This window comes from Neovison vison, chromosome 9 (assembly GCF_020171115.1).
Source record: "Neovison vison isolate M4711 chromosome 9, ASM_NN_V1, whole genome shotgun sequence".
Lineage (NCBI taxonomy): Eukaryota > Metazoa > Chordata > Mammalia > Carnivora > Mustelidae > Neogale > Neogale vison.
In genome coordinates, this window is record NC_058099.1 from 46,812,066 (window position 1) to 46,832,695 (window position 20,630).

The following is a 20,630-nucleotide window of genomic DNA, read 5'->3' on the forward strand; positions in this document are numbered from 1 at the left end:
ATCAAGGTGTCAGCAAAGGTGATTTCTTCTGAGGCTTCTCTTTAACTCATAAATGTCCATCTTCTCCCTCTATGGTCTTTCTGCTGTGTGTTCATATGTGTGTCCCAATTTCTTTTTTTTATAAGAACACCAATCACACTGAAATAGACCCACCCTAAAGATCTCATTATAACTTAATTACCTCTTTAAAGACCTCATCTTCAACTATGATCACATTCTGAGCCATTGGGGTTAGGGCTTCAACATATAAGCAATTCAGGCCACAAAAGACCTGAAAAACTTTCTTTCCAAAGACATACAAACTGCCAACAGGCATATAAACCATGTTCAACATCACCAATTAGTAAGAAAATACAAATCAAACTATAATGAAGTACAATTTCACACCTATTAGGATGGTGATTATCTAAAAAGCAGAAAGTAACAAGTGTTGGTGGAAGAGATGGAGAAAACGGAACCCTCATGCATTGCTGATAGGAAAGTAAAATGGGGCACACATTGGAGGAAAACAGTTGAGCATTGCCTCAAAAAATTAAAAGTACAAATACCAAATGATGCAGCAATTTCACTTTTGGATAGAAGGCCCAAAGAACCAAAATCAGATGTAAAGAGATATTTCTACCCATATTCATAGCAGCATTATTCACAAGAGCCAAAAGCTGGAAGCAACACAAGTGTCAACTGATAGATGAATGAATAAAAAAAATGTAGTATATACATACAATGGAATAGTATTCAGCCTTATGAGGAAAAATCTGATATATGCTACAATACAGATGAACCTTGATGACATTATTCTAAGTAAAATAAGTCATCACAAAAACAAATACTGTATGATCACATATATGTGATACCTAAAATGGTTAAATTCATAGGGACAGAAAGTAGAATGGACTGGGGGGAAGAAAAAAAGAGAAGTTATTTTTAAATGGGTACAGAGTTTCAGTTTTACATGATAGAAGTTCTGGAAATAGATGGTGATGGTTGTACAACAATGTAAATATAGCTATGTCACGGCACTACTAAAAATGGCTAAAATGCTCAATTTGCACTGTTTATTTCATAACTGAAAAACATTTTATTTCTATTATTTTATTTCTGTTTATTTCTGAAAAACATTTAATCTATACAGCAAATCTAACAATAACTCAGCAAATATATATTCCTACTTGAATGTTTCAGATGAGGTAACAGAGGCTCAGAAAGGTCTAGTGTAATAAGTAGAAGATCCAGATTCCAAATCCATGTCTATCTCACATTAAAGACTTGCATGTTCAAACAGACAACACTTAACCCACACTGACCACACTTCCTCAATATAGTTCAAATAGTTGCTGGAGAAAGTACTGAAAATTATAAGACACTTTGGAAAATAAAGGAATCTATTGAGAAAGTCTGATGTTTTGGTGTTGTATTGATCATAAAAGTTAGTTGAGCTTTCTCTAATGACATCTTCTGGGCAGCAATGAACCATAACACTGTACCCGAATAGCTTATCTTTTCACAGAATTATTAGTATACAGTTTTATGCATCAATATTAAGGAGAAAAACACACTCCATTGTTGCTTATTCTCCTTTGGAAATCAGTACTTGGTTTTCCACCTTCCAGGTGAGAGGAGTCCTTATTGAACTACTTAGGAAACTGAACTACAAAAGATCCAATGCTTTGGCCCAGTTTGTAGAAGAAATTAGTGTAAATGTTTCTATATCTGAAATGCCAAGCTTTGTGCTTTATTTTCATCCTAATAAGCCAGACTTCTCTAAGGCTCCAAGGTTAGACTCTCAAGACAAATTGTTTCTTTAGCCAACCTCTTCTGACTTTATCATTTATAAAATAAAACACCATCTGAGATACAAAGAAAATACAAATTAATAAAACACAGGACTAGAGTCATAACAGTGTGTAGAAGATTTATGCACATAAACTGCCAAACACAGGTTTTGAAACAGACCCTATAGACTTCCAGTTGCCATAGTAACTGCACAGCTTTATGGAATGTAAAGTGTAAACAGATGAGCACATCTCAGGTAAATCATCAGTGTTGCCATTGTTGGCCTCTGAGTAGCAGAAATAAGTAGTACATGCTGTCACTTTCTGAATTAAATAATCATGATCATAATTTACACCTGTGACTTCCCGGTCTGTGAATACCTTCCCCTTAGAACCTTCTTTCAGTGCTACTTGACTAATTACTCATGAAGAGAAAGGTTCTAATGAATTATTAATAATTTTGTTATTGAAACAGGTTGGAAAACTATGCTGCAAACAGCAACTACTGTTAATATGGTAATCCTGCCAAATGCTTATATTCTGTTCTCTCATTCTCTTGATCACAAGAGAAGGGGTGCGGTGGAGACTAAAACAACTTTTAGATGTGCAAGCCCTCCTCTGAGAGGGTTGCAGGCTATTTTCAGAAAAAAATAAAGGGAAAAATCTTTCAGTTGGAATAATTAAAGGAAAGAAATGTTGGTGGAGACAGATGTTAAAGAGCTATAACCATTGAAATACTTGAACACAAAACTAATGTTCCTACTGTTCTTTCTTTTTCATGATTACAAACACAAATTTTTACTCAGAGTTTTAATTCCATATTTGGGCCTATTATTAAATATTTGGAAGCAATAATAGAAAATAAGTAACTCAAGCCCCTTTTTTGGAATGGCAGGATAAAACCTGGAATGGTAAAAATAACATACTCATAGTCACAGTATTAGTTAATTCCACAACTAAGATTTAGATTCCGCAATCTAAGTATTTCTCCTTTAGAAACCAAATGAGGGGGGTACCTGGGTGGCTCAGTCAGTTCAGATTTCAACTCTTGATTTTCAGCTCAGGTCATGATCTCGTGGTAGTGGGATTGACCCCCACATCGGGCTCCATGCTGGATGCAGTGTCTGCTTCAGATTCTCTCTCTCTCCCTCTCTCTCTTGAATAAATAAATACAGTCTTAGAAAAGAAAATAGAAACCAAATTGGGATATGGAGTACTTATTCTTAATGCTATGAAGTTGTTAGAGAAAAGTATGTTTGATTTCCTGTTTGATCATGGAACCAAGAATGATAAATTTCCTGTTTCATTTACTGAGGAATACACTAGCAAGGACAGTCTTGCTAAAATATTAGCAGAGTTTATGAAAGTATGTGATAACAGAAAGAAAGACTAAAATGCATTCATTCAATAGCAGTCCATAGCACACCCTCAAATCCTATGCAAAGACATTCTTCATGCTAATAAAATTGCTATCACTTATTGAATATGTAATATGAGTTTGTCATTGTGTTAAATACTTATATACTTTAAAGTTTTTGACTGAGGCCTAAGTTTTATTTATTTTTTTAAAGGATTTTATTTATTTATTTGACAGACAGAGATCACATGTAGGCAGAGAGGCAGACAGAGAGAGAGGAGGAAGCAGGCTCCCTAGTGAGCAGAGAGCCCGATGTGGGCCTCGATCCCAGGACCCTGGGATCATGACCTGAGCTGAAGGCAGAGGCTTTAACCCGCTGAGCCACCCAGGTGCCCCAAGACCTAAGTTTTAAAGTCACTATTGGGTTCACATCTTTATCCCACTGATTATGAGTTATAATCAGAGGCAAGTTGCTTAATCTCTAAAGCTTAGTTTCTTTGTAAAATGAAGATGATAATAATAGCACTAACTCAAGGTTCTTCAAAGGGTTATAGTAAGATAGTAAATAAGATACCATGTAAAATATCTAGTTATAGTATTAGTGACATATAATATTAGCAATTTTATATTATTATCATTATTATCACACTTAATATTCACATGATAGCAGAAGACTCATAGGATTATCCCCATTTCACAAATAAGGAAACCAAGACATAAAGGATTTAACTAATTCAGCCAGGTAGGAGAGCCAAGGTATAAACTTGAAGATATACCTCGTTCTATAACTGGTGTTTTTAACTGCCATACATACTAAATCAATGTAGAATCAGATTTTGTGAACTTCTTGTATTTCCTATTCTTCCTCTATAGTCTCCACAAAGTTCTTTGGTCAATTCATAGTATTTATTAAGTTCCCACAGTGCTTTAATTATTTTCTAATAATCAAAGGGATACAAAGAAACAGTGCATAACCTAACAGAGGTTACAATTCATCTGAGAAGACAATGTGAAATAAAAATTCCAGGATTAAACCACACGGTCTCATTTCTAAGATTTAGGATTCTGTTACACAAAGCAAAGATTTAGGTGTATATGCTTCATCAGAGAAGAATCTATAGAATTAAGCTGAGTTTTGGGAGATATAAAAAAAGAATGAGGAAAGACATTAGAGTGCTCACTGAAAGATAATTTGGACATAGATTTGGAAGTCCTAAATTATGGAGCTAGAAATGGGTAAATTAAGATGTAATTGACAGGAAAATTATAGAACTTAGAAAAAGATTTAATAATGTGAAGACCAAAAAAAAAAAGAAAGAAACAAACAAAAATGGCTTGAAATGTTCTGGGGCATGAGAAAATGTCTCCATGTACCAGAGACAAAAGCAGAGAAACTAAAAAAGAGAATACTTGTATTGGGAAATAGGAAGATGTGGGGTTGATATTTTCAGTTTAGGACTTATTGAACTGGAGAAGCTGCTAGAATAACCGCTGGCTTATTCTGAACACAGTTGTAGGGGTGCCTGGGTGGCTCAGTTGATTGAACAACTGCTTTCAGCTCAGGTCATGATCTTGGAGTCCCAGGATCGAGTCCTGCATTGGGCTCCCTGTTTGGTAGGGGTTCTGCTTGTCCCTCTGCCCCTCCCTCTGCTCATGCTCTCTCTCTCTCTCATTCTCTCTCTCAAATGAATAAATAAACTCTTAAAACACACACACACAGTTGTAAAACAAAGAATAGCAGCATAGATAATACCCAAGACCTGGATAAAAATGTAAATACTACAAATATAATGATACTTAAAGATATAAAATAGGTTTTCTCACTTTGCAAAATGATTGATATCACCTTGGGAGAATAAGCTGGGTTGGTAGAGATGTTAAAAATAAGAACAGTCAAAATCCAAGGTAAAAAAATTACAGTCAGAAAGGAGAAAGATAACCAGAAAAGTACAGTTTTACAGAAACCAAGGAAATGTAACCAGGATGTTAAGGATGATTAAAATACAGGTTTATTAAGACGCTTCTCCTTCTGTCACATCTGCCCTCCCCATTCTTGAATCTGAAGACACAGACTTAATATAACTTATAACAGCTTGAGTTTAGGTTTCATAACTCCTTGATAGTGTTTCTGTACTATCATCTGCAACCTATATTATCCTAGGTCTCTGCTACATGGACAAAGTTATTTCCTGATTTGTAGAACAGGGAAATTATACAGTCCTTTGAAAAAGTCACAGCAAGTTACTTGGAAGATATTAGTTACTAAATAAATGGTAGTAATACTTATTTCTGCTTTTATCTGAACAAAACACAGAGCTGACTGGGGTGATTATGTGACCAAACAAGTATAAGTCAGGTCTTCCTCAGCCTGAAATATTTCCTATATCTATATTCAGGGTGGTTGAATCAGCAAATATTTTACAGACCAAAAACAATCCCCACCCCAAACTTAAAGGACATTGATATGCCACTGAGTGCACAGAGTACTACAATACTATCTCACATTTACCCTTCAATATCCAAATGTATAATCAATTGCAATACCCTTCTCTATGTGACATCTTCTCTGATGTCGTCTTCAGTATTTAAGATTATTCTTTAAGACTTCTGAGAAGACTTCCTAGCCAAGGTAGGCATTCAATTATTTTGTCCATGGGACCTTCTCATCCATTTTAATTAATAGTACTTGCCCTCTGCTTTGATATTGTTTAGTACAGAGAATAACTCTAGCCCTCATTTTATGATTAACTTTACAACAGACTTATTTTATATATATAGATACGTGTGTGTTTCATAGAACAATAGTATGTTCCCATAAACTTTAATTTCCATAAAAAACTGAGTTTATAAATAGGTGTTGTGGAAATATTGAGAACAACTTCTATCAAGTACAAATTTCTCCCAAACTCTCCTCCATTCCATAGTTACTTCAACTAGGCAAATAATAATTTGCTGTTAGTACAAATCTGCTGTTTGTACTTTTGAGAGGTACACTCATACAGTACTATAAAGATCACACAGTATATCAGAACTACTTTATACTAAATTATGTTTCTTATTTATGCAATGTACCTGGGTTTAGGTCAAACCGACTACTTAAGCTTTTCTCCTTTGAGTATGTGTTGAATTCCAAAACTGTGCTTCTTTTTAAACTAATGATGTTCTGACTAGTTTTAATTGTGAAAACAGGGATACTTTTGCATGACAATAAATTACTTAACTTAGCTAGTAATTGCTAATTAGCCAACTAAAAGAATAAAATTTCAGAAGACCATTGAGTAACAAAGTGAATAATATTTCCTATGTAAATTTTTTTTCATTTATACAGGGTTTTTTTAAACTATGCAAAGAATAAACTTCGAAATTTTGTGTATATTCCTTTGACACTTAAGTTCAAGATAAACAGATATGGCTTGAAACCAGTAAAGCCAAGCAGAAGCATCAACACTTGAACACAGTATAGTAGACCTTCACACACACAACATACACCAGCTGCTCAAAAAAATCTTTGAGAAAAGTAGAAAAAAAGATTATTTTTTATATACAGATTAAAGTGTTATATAATAAGTGACTTTACAAATTAATCCTTTTGAAAGATTAGCTTAAATTTGTTTTGTTTGTTTCCTTCATAAAATATGTTAGGACCAGAATGTTAAATAGAATTGGTTTTTAGAAAAATTCATTTGGAAGACTTCAGGAAAAGACAGCAGAGTTGGAGGATTCTAAGTTCATCTCATCCCATGATACAACCAGATAACAACACCCACATCAGTGTAAATACCCAAAAAATGACCCAAAGACTGGCAGAATAGACTCTCTACAGCTAAATGTAGAGAGGAGGCCACAGTGAAGAGGGTAGGAAAAACATAGCGTGGTCAAGAGATCAACAGACTGCAGGGCTGTCTATGGAAGGGAGGGAAACAAGAGGCACTGAGAGGGGAGAGAAAAAGATACTTAACACCTAGCACCCCAGGCCCACACCACAGGAAAGATGAATCCCCACAACATTTAGCTTTGAAAACCAGAGGAGTCTAATAAACATAGTTCTTATAATCAGTGGGGCTTAACATCTGGAACTTTAAAAATCAGCAGGCTGGGCTTTAGCAGAGATGGGAAGGTGAGGGAAAACTCAGTCCCTACTCTTAAAGAGACAGCACAACAAACAGCCCCTTGGAGATACAGCATTGAAGCAGCAGTTTGAAAAATACCTGGGGTATACAGGAGGAAGATATGTGTACTAGTCTCAGAACCTGTGCTGGGGAGCAGGGATCTTTGGGAAGAGTCACCAGGCACAAAGGAGCTGGCAGGCATCATTTCCCCCAAGCCTAGACATATGAACACCCATGTCTTACACAGTACCGTCTTACACCTAATGTGCTAATAGCACATCCTGCCCCTGCATTCTTTTGTGGATCCGCCCTCTCTAACATACCATTAGCCAGAGCCCTTCAAAGCAGTGCCACAATCCTGGCAGTGTGTGGTATGCAAGCAACCCTGAGAGGGGCCAGCACCACTCCAGAGTGATTCTTGCCTGGGGAAGAGGGGAAGATAACCACAGATATGGGTCTGACTATATCCCCAGCAGTGGGCTGGGGGCAGACATTTGGTATGACTGCAGACCCTACCCTGCCCACCAGTGAAAGCTTCCCAGGGAACAACACAGGGAAATTGCCTCACAGTTAGTGCTAATACAACTCTAGTGAAAACCTGGTCTGACTCAGCTCACAACCAAGCCAGCCCCAGACTGGCCCACTAACAACACAGGGAATAAACCCAGCCTGCAACAGACAAAGAGCCATTGCAGATGACTGGACTAAAGGCAGAAATGGTTCAGCCATAACAGTAGGGCACACACAACACAGACAGGAGACAATCCTGAAGCACCAGATTCTGGTGAACAGGAGACATTACACTGCAGAGCACTATACAACATCTTCTTCATAAAGCCACTACTTTTAGTAAGATATAGCTGACTTTCCTAACACAGAGATACAGACACCAAGAATTAGACAAAATGAGGAGACACAGGAATAAGTCTCAAAGGAAAGAACAGGATAAAGTCACAGCAAGAGACTTCAATTAAATGAAGATAAGCAATATGCCTGATAGATAATTCAAAATAATGGTCATTAAGATATTTACTGGACTTGAGAAAAGACTGGAGGACCTCAGCAAGACCTTAACAGAGGAAGAAAACATTAAGAAGAACCAAACAGAGATGAACTCAATAACTGAAATTAAAAATACACAAGATGGAACAAATAGCAGACAGAAGGAAGCATAAGAACCAATCATTTACCTGGAAGATAGAGTAATAGAAAGCAATCAAGCTGAACAAGAGAGAGGGGGAAATATAATAAAAAATGAAAACAGACTTAGGGAATTCACTGTTACCATCCAGCATACTAACATTCACATTATGTCTCTATAATCCCCTAGAAGGTGAAAAGAGACAAGGAGGGCAGAAAATTTATTTGAAGAAATAATAGCTAAAAACTACCTGAATCTGTAAAAGGAAACAGTAATCCAGGTCCAGGAGGCACAGAGAGACCCCAACAAAATCAACCAAAAGAGGTCCACACCAAGATACATAGTAATTAAAATGGCAAAAACTAATGATAAAGAGAAAATTTTAAAAGCAGCAAGAGAAAAGGAAACAGTTATATACAAGGGAAAGCACATTATTTGCATTCAACATCCAGTGCTCATTACAACATGTGCCCTCCTTAATACCCATCACTGGGCTAACCCAAGCCTCCACCACCCTCCCCCTGAAACCCTCACATTGTAATGAACACTGGGTGCTAAACAAAAATAACGAGTCATGGAACACTACATCAAAAACTAATGATATACTGTATAGTGAGTAACATAATAAAAACAAACAAAAAAAAACCCATATGGCTATCAACTGATTTATCAGCAGAAACCTTCCACAGGAAACTTTGAGGGGAAAAAAAAATCTATAGCCAAGAATACTCAGCAAAGCTATTATTCATAATAGAAGGAGATATAAAGAGTTTCCCTGACAAGCAAAAGGCAAAGAAATTCATGACACTAAACCAGCCCCACAAGAAATGTTAAAGGGGAATCTCTGAGTGGAAAGGAAAGATCATAAGTAAGGGTAAGAAAAGTAGAAAGTACAAAAGTAAAATTAAGTATATCCATTAAAAAAAAACAAAAAGGGATTCACAAAATAAAAGTATGTACAGTATAACACCACATACCTAAAACCTGGAGAAGGGAGTGGTACACAATGGGTTCAAACTTAAGTGGCCATCAACTTAATATAGACTGTTATACAGTCTATATAAACCTAATGGTAACCAAAAATCAAAAACCAGTAACACATATTCAAAAAATAAAGAGAAAAGAATCCAAGCATATCACTAAAGAAAGCCAACAAACCATGAGAGAAGACAGCAAGAGAAGAAAGGAACATAGAAAAACTACAAAAACAACCATAAATCAAGTAACAAAATGACAGTAAGTACATACCTATCAGTAAATATTTTTAATATAAATGGACTAAATGATCCAATCAAAAGACTTGGGTGACTGAATGAATAAAAAAGCAAGACCCATCTATACACTGCCTACAAGAGATTTATTTCAGACCTTAAAAATACATGCAAATTGATGGGTGCCTGGGTGGTGCAGTGGGTTAAGCCTCTGCCTTCGGCTCAGGTCATGATCTCAGAGTCCTGGAATCGAGGCCTGCATCAGGTTCTCTGCTTGGCAAGGAGCCTGCTTCCCCTTCTCTCTGCCTGCCTCTCTGCCTACTTGTGACCTCTCTCTCTCTCTCTGTCAAATAAATAAATAAAATCTTTAAAAAAAAAATACATGCAGATTGAAAGTGAAGGGATGGACAAGCGTTTATCATGCATATAGAAGTGAAAAGAAAGCTTGGGTAGCAAGACTTATATCAGACAAAATAGACTTTAAAACAAATATTGTAACAAGAGACCAAGAAGGACTCTATATAATCATAATGGGAATAATTCAAGAAGAATATAAAATAATTATAGTTATGTACCCAGCATGACAGCACCCAAATAAATAAAACTGCTAATAACAAATGTAAATGAAGTAATCAACACTAATACAATAATACTAGGGGATCTTAACACTCCATTAACATCAATGGATAGATCATCCAGACAGAAAATCAACAAGGAAACAATGGCTTTGAATGACACACTGAAATAGATGGATATAACAGATATATCCAGAACATTCCATCAAAAACAGAAGAATACACATCCTTTTCAAGTGCACATGGAAAATTCTTCAGAAGAGATCACATATTTAGCCACAAAACAGGTGACTGAAGTCATACCATACATGTTTTCTGATCACAACACTATGAAACTACAAGTCAACCACAAGAAAAAAAACTTTTTTTGTGGAAAGGCCACAAATACATACAGGTTAAATAGCATGCTACTAAACATGAATGGATAAACTAAGAAATCAAAGTGGAAATCAAAAAATACATGGAAACAAATGAAAATGAAAACACAATGGTCCAAAATCTTTGGGATGCAGCAAAAGCTGCTCTAAGAGAGAAATTCATAGCAATACAGATTCTCCTCATGAAGCAAGAAAAGTCTAAATAAACAAACTAAACTTACACCTAAAGGAGCTAGAAAAAGAACAACAACAACAAAATACCCAAAACCAGTATGAAGAAGGAAGTAATAAAGATTAGAACAGAAATAAGCAGAACAGAAACTAAAACAACAAAATCAAACAAAACCAATAGAACAGATAAATGAAACCAGCAGCTGGTTCTCTGAAAAGTTCAATAACCCTTTATCTAGACTCATTTAAAAAAAAAAAGCAAGCAACACCAAAGAAATACAAATGATTATGAGAGAATATTATGAAAAAACATATGCCAACAAATTGGACACCCTAGAAGAAATGGATAGAGTGATTTCCAGCAATGAGATTGAATAGGTCATCAAAAAAACTCCTGACTAAAGTATGGGAACAAACAGCTTCATAGGGGAATTCTACTGAACATTTAAAGAAGAGTTAATAACTAATCTTGAACTATTAAAAAAAAAAGGAGAAGAAGAGGAAAGAAAGCTTCCAAATTCAATCTATGAGGCCAGCATAACCCTGATACAAAAACCAGGTAAAGACACTACAAAAAAGGGAACTATAGGGCAAATCTCTGATGAACACAACTATAAAAATCCTCAACAAAATACTAGAAAACAAAATCCAGAAATACATTTAAAGAAATCATTCACCATGATCAAGAAGGACTTTTTCCTGGGATACAAGGATGGTTTGATATTTACAAATCAATGAACATGATATGTCACATCAATAAGACAATGGATAAAAACCCTACAGTCATTTCAATAAATGCAGGAAAAGCAACTGGCAAAGTACATCCATTCACAATAAAAACCCTCCACAAAGTAAGTTTGGAAGGAATATATCTCAACATAATAAAGGCTATACATGAAAAACTTACAGCTAACACCATACTCAACAGTGAAAAACTGAGAGCTTTTCTCCTAAGGTCAGAAATAAGACAAGGATGTACACTCTCACCACTTTTATTCGACATAATATTAGAAGTCATAGTCACAGCCATCTGACAACAAAGAGAAATAAAAGGCATCCAAATCGGTAAAGAAGAAGTAAAGTTTCCACAACTTGCAGATGACATAATACTACACATAGAAAACCCTAGAGGCTCCACCAAAAAACTACTAGAGCTGATAAATAAATTCAGTAAGGTCACAGGATGCAAAATCAATATATAGAAATCTATAGCATTCTACACACTAATAATGAAGTAGCAAAAGATAAATTATGCACCAAAAATAATAAGATACCTAGGAATAAACCTAACCAAGGAGGTGAAAGACTTATACTCTGAAAAGTATAAAATACTGTTGAAAGAATTGAAGATGACACAAATGAATGAAAAGTTATTCCACGTGCCTGGACTGGAAGAAAAAAATACTGTTCAAATGTCTATACTATCCAAAGCAATCTACAGATTTAATGAAACCCCCATCCAAATATCAATAACATTTTTCAGAGCTAGAATAAGCAATCCTAAGATTTGTATAGAACCACAAAAACACCCCAAACAGCCAAAGCAATCTCCAGCAACAAAACTAGAGGTATCACAATCCCAGACTTCAAGATATGCCAAAAAGCTGCAGTAATCTAAACAGTATGGTACCAGCATAAAAACAGAGACATAGATCAACATAACAGAAAAGAGAGTCCAGAAATACACCCACACTTATATGGTCAATTAATCTTTGACAAGGGAAGCAAGAATATGAAATAGGAAAAAGACAATCTCTTCAAAAAATGGTGTTGGGAAAACTGGACAGCTACATGCAAAAGAATGAAACTGGGCCACTTTCTTATACCACACAGAAAAATAATTGGATTGAAGACCTAAATGTGAAACCTGAGTCATAAAAATCCTAGAAGAGAACACAAGCAGGAAATTCTTTGACACTGGCCATACATTTTTCTAGATAGGTCTCCTGAAGCAAGGGAAACAAAAGCAAAAATAAGCCATTGGAACTATGTCAAAATAAAAGGCTTTTGCAAAGCAAAGGAAGCAATAAAAAAAAACACTGAAAGACAACCTAGTAGATGGGAGAAGATATTTGCAAATGACATATCCAATAAAGAGTTAGTATCCAAGATATATCAAGAATTTATACAACACAACACCAAAAAAAAAAAAAAACCCAAATAATCTGAGTAAAAATGTTAGAGGACCTGAGTAGACATTTTTCCCAAAGAAGACATTCAGTTGGCCAGCAGACACAGAGGAAGACGCTCAACATCATTCATAATCAGGGAAATTCAAAACCACGATGAGATATCACCTCACATCTGTCAGAATGGCTAAAATTATAAAAAGAAACAAGTGTTGAGGAGGATGTGGAAAAAAGGAACACTCATGCACTGTTGGTGGGAAGGAAAACTGATGCAACCACTGTGAAAACACTGTAGAGAGTCTTTAAAAAATTAAAAATAGGATTACTATATAATCCAGTAATTCCACTACTGGGTACTTACCCCAAAAGTATGAAAACACTAATTCAGAAAGATATATGCACCCCTATGTTTATTGTAGCATTATTTATAATAGCCAAATTATAGAACCAACCCAGTGTCCATAAGTGGATGAATGGATAAAGAAGATGTGGTATTGAGGCACCTGGGTGGTACAGTTGGTTGAGCACTCTTGGTTTTGGCTCTGGTTGCGATCTCCCAAGGGTGGGTCCAAGCCCTGCACTGCGGTCTGTGTGCTCAGAGTGGAGTTTACTTGGGTTTCTCTTTCCCTCTCCATCTGCCTCTACCCACTGTGTACTCTCTCTCTCTCTCTCAAATAAATAAATCTTTTTTTTTTTTTAAAGGATGTGTTATACGTATACCATGGACTAATACTCAGCCATAAAAAAGAATGAAATCTTGCCATTTGCAACAACATGGATGGATCTAGAGAGTATAACGCTAAGCAAAATAAGTCAGTCAGAGAAAGATAAATGCCCTATTTCACTCATATATGGAATTTAAGAAAAACCAAATGAGCAAAGGAAAAAACAAAGTGAGAGAGAAAAACTATGAAACAGACTCTTAACTCCAGAAAACAAGCTGATGGTTACCAGAGGGGAAGAGGTTGGTGGGGTAGGGGTTGGGCGTTGGGTGAAATAGGTGAAGGGGATTAAATACCATAATTAATACTGAGTATTGTATTGTTGAATCACTGTATCATACACCTGAAACTAATATAACACTGCATTAACTATAGTGTAATAAAAAATTTTTTAAGATAAATTCACTTGAATTATTTATAGATGTTCCCTTTCATAAACAGATGAGATAGAATATAAACACTGTGATTTAGGGGACTATCTTGGTTTAAGGCCAGTTAAAAGAGAAAGCATGTAAAATTCTGATCCGCCCCTAAGGCTGAATACCAATAGTTTGCAGATTAAGCTTTCCTCTGTGTTCAAGAGTTGAGTTCAAATGCACATCTGCACTTTCAAAGCTCTGAAGAGAGTCCACTTAAAACCTCAAGATAATGGCTTCTTCTAGTTTGTTGTGTGTGTGTGTTTTTTTTTTTTTACGAAGACTAGAAAATATAAATATGTAAGTGTATATATATTTGGTTTTGTCAAAATTTCTTAAAATTTAGAAAAGTTTTGATAGGTCTTATTTCAAATATCTCTTTAGCTCCTTCCTCTCCTATGCACACTCCAAGAAATGATAAAATCCTAACTTTTCTCTAGGAAGGGAAATATCTGTCCAAAAAAAAATATGAAATCTTGGAAAGTAACTAAAGTCTTGAATACAAAGAAATGTTTGTACATTACAAAGTACATGTAATGTACATGTACATTACTTACATGTACATGTTACATGACTTACTAATCTTTTGTTTCTCTTCTCATCAGTCTTTTAAAGATACTCCACAGTAATATATGGAGCTAGAATTTTTAATCTGTGAGTAACAGGTACTTTTTATGGAAATCAACAAATGTAAAACCTCCGAAGGATGCTTTAGAAAATGTAAATCATATTTTTGCAGGTCTCAAAGTACTTGGTTGAATCACAATATTAACCTCTTAAGGGCAAAAGAACAAAATTATCATAGAATCATTGTGCTGGGAATAAAAAGGAAGGCTGAATGGCAGAAGGTACCACTAGTGATAAAATTGACTACAAATGTATAAACTGTGATTACAGTAATGGACATTTGCCTAAGACAAGCAGATAAACACCGACCACCTATAAAATGAGCTCTTCTATTTACAACTGTTGGTGCAGGCTTTAAAATTTCCTACCATCTTTGAAATCAGATACTTGTCACACAATCTCTCTGCATAGCATTTGATAGGTATGCCTCTAACATCCTCAGCCAGAGAACATTGCCTAACAACAAAGCACTTTGAAATGCTAGAAAATGTTCAACCCACCAGAACAGAAACGTTTTGGAAACAATTTGCTCTACTTTACATTCCCACAAGTTTGTAGATTCCTACAACTTTACATCACATGGCAACAAAAATCACTCTACTTTTCCTAAAGCAAATATGGCAGCGATTCTTAATCAGCATCTTTAAAAGCCCAAGCCTGGCTTATGTATTTATAGATGGCAAACATCCTAAAGATACCATAGGCTAAACTAGATAAGCCTTGTCAAGGGACTCTGTAGCTTTTGCTATATATGCAGAACCCATAAGAATGTGCTAATGCCATTACCAAATGCTGCCCTATCAGTACTAAACACTTGGCTTGGCAGTTTGATAGTAACATTTTAAAGAAAGTGAGCAAAATGGGATTCTACTTCATATTGCAAATGTATAATAAAGAAGCTTCTCTTACTGGTTTAGCAACTGAGAAAACTTGATGAAATTTGTAACATAAGTAACATAAGAGATGGTATCTATTCTCACTGGGGGAAATTCTTACAGGGGGAAATGAACTCTCTAAATAGCTGTTTCTGAATTTATGCTGTCATTCCAATTAAAGGGCTGTCCATTACATGACTATTTCACAAGTGATATTTACAGGCTTTGAAATGTTAATACAGAAAGATCCCAGCACTGCATTCTACTGAAAGTCTAGCTTATTCCAAAAAGGAAATTATAAAGAACCCCTTTTTCACAATTTATGGAATAAAAAAGCAAAAATCCCTTCCACTGGAGAAGGAATACTATTCAGATATAGTGGCAGAAGTGGAACTAAGGAAGTTAGAAAACTGTAGATATCACTTAACCACAGCAAACCCATCTTCATTCACCAGCCTACTTTTCTGCCTTCCTGCTTGGCCTTTCCACTGTGCCAGTTTACCTCATGCCTCTTCTTGCTTCTTGAATTGAGGAAAAGGTGTTTGATGATTTTTAAATTTTTCTCTCACTTATATGTTTAAAAAATGAAACAAAACCGATCACTAATTTGAGAGCTGTTAGTTTTTCTATATCCCTCAGCAGTTGGGTGGGTAAGTGCTCCTAGAAGCCCCATAACAGAAGAAGAAGCAAATCCAGAAGAACAAAGAGGCTTGTCCAAAACACACGTTGAGCACAAGGCACCAGTATACTGCCATTCACCTTCTTTGAAATCACATCTCATATTCCTCCCACACCACTAATTTCTCCCCTCAAAAGGATGGTACAACAGAAACAAAAATTGTTGGTGTGGCTTTTCTTGTGACCAAAGTTCTAAAGAAACCAAAACCTGGAAAGGTAATCCCATATCACCTTATGGAAAGTACCTTTTTCCCATACCCATTGTTCTCAATTTCAGGTCTTTATCTCCATCTTGCCACCTACTACAATCTGTAATTATTTTCCTGATTACTTGCTTACCTGTCATACACTGGAATATAATCTCTCTGAGGGTGGGGCAGCAAGTGTGTTTTTATTATATGCTCTTGTATCTAGCTTTTAGCACAATGACTAGCACATAAGTAGAGTTACAATAAATAGTTGTTAGATGTAAATAGTTCAATTCCTTCATAATTTACACAGAAAAAATCAAGCAGAGTTACATATGATATCACTTAGAATCAAATCCTCCAAGTGCAAGAATTATTTGATAGGAATAAAAACGATGCATTTTTGAACCATGAAGAACTTTAGAAAACCACATAGCAGAACCATTTCATATAACTGATGAAGCACTGAATCCCAAAGGTTACCCAGCTTACCCAAAGTCACACACTTAGCCACAGAGCGGGGACCAGAACCTAGTGAGAGTTTATTAATTTCCTTGATTTGTTTGCATGTACCCTGTATTACTAAAGAAAATATCTAGGGAATTTGACTAAAAGTTTTGAGAAAAGGTAGAAGTTAGTATGCTGAAACAAAGTTCAATAGCATTTTTTTGTAGCTAGAAATATTTGATTCAGTTTCCAAATAATACTAATTTATACAAGAAAATGTTATATTGTATATCACTGATAAAAATGCACATTTATAATTCACGACACGTATTTCAGAATAAAAGACATATTTTAACATGCCTCAGCCCCTCCCCCACAAAAAGAATCCATCATCTCTGAAATAAAATCATTTAGGAAGGTAGGATAATATATCAAATAATGCCACAGACAGGGACTTTATGTTCAACCTTCCAATTTCTGCACCAACTCAAAGAAAATCTTTAGCCTCTCCATGGCATACATAAAATGAAAGCAAGTGTTTTCTCACTTACCCACTAAAGATACCACTTGGGTACTTCCAAATAACATTTTGTATCTCAGAATGCAGGGCGCTTATAAATAATATACCAAGGATTATTAATCCTATTATAAGCCAATACTACCATGCAATGAAAAGGGAAAAAATACTCAGACTGAACTCATCTGTAATTCACACCACAGCAAGTAGTTATTACAGCCCATATGGAGTGATGATCACCCACTGCTGAAAGTTCCATGAAAGTGTGACAAGGTGACACACAGGAGTTAAGTGCTGTATGCTGGGTGGCGGCTCATTTCATACCAGGGTAGAACTTGCTATTTGAAAGGAATGTACAGAAAGCCACCATGCAGACAGGGGTGAAAACTGCAGAATCAAACAAATGTTGCTGATTCAAAGTCGTTCTCCTACAATAACAACCAGTACCAAATGAGTTGCCGTGGTGGAGAGCAAGCTGTGCTCAGAGACTAATTGCTACACTTGTTAGAGTGTGCAAGAAGGTGTTTATTTGTTTTACATGTGTTTGGTGCCAAGACATCCTGGGGATCTGGAGCTGAAGTGGAAACAGAATGACAGTGTTTAGAAAACTAAACACAAAAACAAAAGGGAAAGGGAATTTTTTTTTTTTTCGTGAAAGTGACTTACTTGAGCATTAAATGTATAAAAACCTTGAGGCTCTTATCTTGGGTGATTAATTCTTCAGGCTCCTTCAGATCACCCTGTGGGAGCCCAAGCTGGAATGGAGTGTGTTAAGTCTGAGATGCTTTGATGTTGTTGCTTTTATTTAGATAGTGAATTATTCAAAGCAGGGAGGATCAATCTAAGAGCTACCAATAGAAATAAAAGGGAATGAACTCAGGAAGAGGAAGGAACTAAAGCACAAAATGTGGGTGTTCAAACAGTTCCATCTGAATGGCAAAATTCAGAATATGTACTATGGGGAATTTGCCACACTGTATCTTTCCAGTTTCAGAAATAATAACTTGATTTTGATTGACATTTTTAAAGGTTTAATGATGAAAATACTTCTACTGAACAACCTTGTTTTTCTTCACTCATACTTCACAGGCCTCCAGAGTCTTCCTTTGTACAGAAATTAACTACTCCAAATATAAGCCCCAAATATTTCCAGAATATGATTAACAAGTAAGTTAATTCCTCCAACCAATGAACATGGTAAGTATTAAAAACAATCATTGTTACTTATTATTTTTCTTTGGATATGCAGAGATATCTGAGGACTAATTAAACTCAACAACAAATGTGATATGCTTATATTTTCCATATGATTAGCATATTACATGGATTATTTTTAATAATTTTAATTTTTGATATTAGGAGACCAGGCGTGCCCCAAGCTCCAGAGTCAGATGAACCAGCCCTTCTCCCGGCCCTGGGGCTACCTTTATAGATGGAATCCCAGGGGAAACTGATGGGGATGGAGATGGAGACTAGACAAAAAGCTTGGGCTGAAGAAGGAGAGCTCAAGAGTCAGGACATCTCAGATTTGACAGCAGTTAAAAGCAGTTATTTACTCTTGCAGCCAAAAAAATGAAAATAGATATCAAAGAAAAAAAAGAAAAGAAGCAAAAAGTGAAGATGAGTTTTAAAAGATGTAAATCCTGGTTTCTTTTTTTTCTGAGGAGCAGTTGAACCTTTATGAAATATATCACCAGTCAGCTTTCCCCTTGGCAGCTATAAAAAGACTGATCCAGAGACACCTGAGTGGCTCAGTTGGTTAAGAGCCTGCCTTTGGTTCAGAGTCTGATCCTGGGGTCCTGGGATCCAGTCCCTTGAACTCCCTAACCCAGGATCCTGGCTCAGCAGGGAGTATGCTTCTCTTCTCCCTCTGTCTCTCCTCCTGCTTGCTCTCTCTCTCTTGCTCTCTCTCTCAAATGAATGAAATAGTTAGTTAAAATGAATGAGTGAATGAACGGCTGATCCAGTCCATCACTGGCACCTGTGTCTCAAAATGTTTTTATTGCTATGTCTGATACTTCCAGGGTTTTCATCGAGGAGGTGGTAGAAGCAGCAATGGATATGTGGGAGAAGTGGGGAGAAAATGTCACCACTACAACCCAAACATATGAGGGAAGCTGTTCAGAGGTTAAAGCAAAGGGGCAAATCCCAACTCAAAGCACAAAAAAACTATCTTCTAGACCAAAGCCTACAAAGGCCACAGACTGAAGGAAGAAATACTGGTTCCAGGCTCCTTCCTATTGCGTGAGACTTCTGCTCTGGTGCTTTAATATCTCAGCCCTGTAAGAATTCCATGACGGTTTTAATGTCTTACTCAGAACTCTGACATTCATCATATCTAAAAAGCATGCAGCCTCTTTCATACTTGCCTTTACTAAATATTGGGAACTCTTTGGGCATTTTGAGGCATTTAATGGTCTCTTGGCTATCTGGAAGAAAAAAGGTGCATGGGCCTTAAGCATCTTCTAGATAGGGAAGCAGCTTTCAGAGAGAAAACATTTCACAGAGAGCTTTGGCAGCTTCACGTTGTAGCATGAAGTTGTTATGACTTGGGTTATTTCTTCCAACTAATTTTAAGTAGATGAAACAACCAGAAACTTTGACTTGTGATATTCTATAATGAAGAACATGGTAATAGAAAGACTAGTGGAAAACTTTATCCCTGTAAACATTTAAAGTTCTCTTATGGATTTTAGTGAGTGATCATAAAACTTGTTTTCCAACTTGCAAATAAATAAATAAAACAAAACTAAGAAATAATATGAATAATATTCATTATGTATCACATATCATTTTGAAGTACCTGTTTTATATAAACTGTATCACAAAAATGTAATCAGATTTTTTCAAGTTCCCTTTACTACCTCAAAATTTTATACAAAAACTTTATTTGGTTTGATACTCCTTCTCTCTTGTATTTCTCTTTTTTTCTCTTTCTCCCTCTCTCAGGTATGTAAAAATTCATCTGACAGGAGAACGTAGTAACCTTCATTTTTCATACAAGGACAATACTGCAAATCTATACCCTCTATAGATTTAAAACTTCATTTTAATGTAAATTACTTTCTATTTTCCACTGCTTTCTTCCACATATAGTGTGAATGGTTCATTAATGTGTAGTGAAAAACATATGTCAAATTGGGATTCATGCAAATCACCAATCCTATACAAAAAGAAAAACTTGTATCCATAAAAATCTAACAATTTCTCCAAGATTCAATTTATATTTAACCTTGAAACTCTACTCCTGTGGTCTTCAAAAAAGCCATCAGGAAGAGGTTATGATTTTTGCCTTCTCTAATAAAAATTAATTTCATG

General features: G+C 35.8%; 1 pseudogene; it reads left to right on the forward strand.

Annotated features, from left to right (window-relative positions):
* Positions 1 to 19,492, forward strand: part of LOC122916731 — a 169,062-nt pseudogene extending 149,570 nt beyond the window's left edge.
* Positions 19,493 to 20,630: the final 1,138 nt, after the last annotated feature.